This window comes from Eucalyptus grandis, chromosome 4 (genome assembly GCF_016545825.1).
Source record: "Eucalyptus grandis isolate ANBG69807.140 chromosome 4, ASM1654582v1, whole genome shotgun sequence".
Classification (NCBI taxonomy): Eukaryota; Viridiplantae; Streptophyta; class Magnoliopsida; order Myrtales; family Myrtaceae; genus Eucalyptus; species Eucalyptus grandis.
The window spans coordinates 18,513,061-18,515,697 of record NC_052615.1 but is presented as its reverse complement, the minus strand read 5'-3'; positions in this window follow the sequence as shown (position 1 = coordinate 18,515,697).

Genomic DNA, 2,637 nt, shown 5'->3' with positions numbered 1-2,637 from the left:
TGAATTTACGATAATTCTCTTCGTTGATATCGGCACACTTAATGGACCACGAATTGTCTCAATTCAACCTCGTCATTTCTCGGATCCTTCTTCATATCAAGCTTTCATGAATTATTTCTCGGTCTATGACGGTAGCCGAGGTCTCGGGCAGAAGGCCCCGGGAAATATGGATATTTTTGTCCTTTTCTTCCTTTTTCTGATTTTATCTTCTCCAGATGTATTCAATTATTTCATTCTAGATGCTTTCGTACTTCCGTTTTCTTTCTACAATAAATGTTTTCTTATTACTTTATGAAAATCTATGTCTTCGATTTTTTTTTAATAACTTGTAGAACAATGTAAATACAAATTTAAATCCACAGGTAATGATAGCTAAGGGTAATATTTATATTCGGGAGGGTAATTTCTTTTAAGAAATAATCTTTTTTTTATTATTCTCTAGAATAATTTCTGAGTAAAAACGTGTTTAATAACTCTATAAAATTTATATTATCAAAATAGGAAAAAAAAAAAAAAAAGGAATGCACTTGATACGGTCCATAATTTTTTTTCTAATTTTTTAATATTTTTTTCTTTTCTTCTTTGTCCTTGTCGCTGCTTGCCTACTTATGTCACTTGCCGCTCACTACCCGCCGATGACAGAAGAAATAATTTATCTCTAAAAATTATTTTCGTAAAAAAGTGATCAACCGTTTGGTTATTATATTGGTTTGGATACGACAAAGTATGTGTTAAAATTACAGAATTCTTCTCATGCTGAAATTGATCTATAAGGCCACCTTCTTCACCGTGTGATGGAGACTGCCTTGATACGTGTGGACGACGCTATTACACACATCGTTATGGATTGATTAGTCCAAGTGAAAGTTGGATTGTCTTTGCATTGTCTAGAAAAATGTATGAATTTGGCTCCTGATGCTGAGATGAAACTAAGAACTCATTCAATTTTCCAATGTAACAACTGCAGGAGATCCTATCAGTAACGTGGTGCTTGGTCGGTTGGGCCTCTCTCTGTCATTCATTAAATGGAGTAGTAATAAGAAACCAATCCAAGCTGAGATTCGCATCATATCACGACGAAGACCATAAAGTAAAATGCTATTGGTGGATGGGAATGGTGTCCTCTAAAGCTGAGGAACGCCTTCTACTCTGTCTTCCTGGCAACTTCCTGCGTCTAAGCTAGCCATAGTCGCTTTGCTTGGTCGATCAGTCGCTCTCTCACTTCCAACATCATGTGTGAAAAGGAGAAGAATGGCTCTCTTTCTTTTCTAAAAGTCGAAATTATTGTACTACTCCTTGGAAGACCGAAAAAGCAAAGTCCTGTAGTCGATGAGGACGACCACATTGCTATATGGCCGACAAAGAAACGTGAAGTCTGCTGTAAAAAAGCCCCAAATGATGCTGATTGCTATGCTCGGGCAATGACTTTTTCCTCGACAGTACTCAATTAATTAGGGCGCATTAAGATAACGTTTTTTTCAAAATTATTTTCAGAAACAGAAATTTATTCTTAAAAATAAATTTTGAATAGAAAAACACATTTAATAACTATATAAATTTATGATCCTGAAATAGAAAAAGAACAAAAATATATTTGGTAAACTTATATAATTTTTTTGTTTTTTTTTTAATTTTTTAAATATTTTTATTTCATTTTTCCTTTCTCTTTTTTTTTTTTTTTTTGGTCGATCGCTGGCTACCGTTGTGGCCGACGACCGGTGATTGGTGACCAGCTGGGTGACATCCGGCAAGCTCCCTGGGCCTCGCCTTGGCCTGGCGAGGCTTCGAGCTCGTTGGAGGCCAACTTAGCCCGGCAAGGCTTGGCCTTGCCCAAGTGACGCGAGGTCAGCCTTGCCTTGGCTTTGCAAGGCCCAGCCTTGCGTCAACTGGGAGGCCAAGCCTTGCCGTGGCCGCGCGAGGCTCGACCTCGCTTGGGCGGGCCAGCCGAGACTCAAGCAGCCACCGTGAGGCTCGAGTCGACGAGCCTTCTTTGTGGCTCGCCTCTCGGGGGTCGGCGACACTCCGACGAGGTCGCCACCCCTCGTCTGCTGTCACCGGTGCCGCCATGGCTAAGGCCGGTGACCAGCAAAAGGAGGAAGAAGAAGAAGAAAAGAAAGAAAAAAAAAAGTGTTTCTTGGAAGTGTTCTTGGGAACAAATAACAAATTTTTCTATTTCTTGTTTTGTTCCAAATCTATTCTCAGAAAAAAATTGTTCTCGAAACAAAAGTATAAACAAACACATTTCCGTTCTTTTTGTTCTCGAACAAAAGAACATAAATTTTGTTTCGGAAACAAAATACAATTAAACAAATAGGGCATTAATCTCTGGAGTTTTATATTTTCTTTTTTAAGGAAACTTTTATGTTTTGGTCCGGTTTGATTTTCCTTGTGTTTGAATCATCACATCCACTTTTCCTTTAATCTTTGAGAAGCAAAAAACTGAAATTAAGAAACAATTTAAGTTGAGACAATTTGAGCCAATGTTTTTATCTGCTTCTCAACCTATGAACATCAAGTTACAAATTACAAATGCTCATGTTGGCATCTAAAATTGCAAGTACGAAAGTTACGGTCGCTTTTTCACAGAAAATAATAAAACTGGAAAGAGGGATAAGCAACTATGAGGACTCTGTGTCG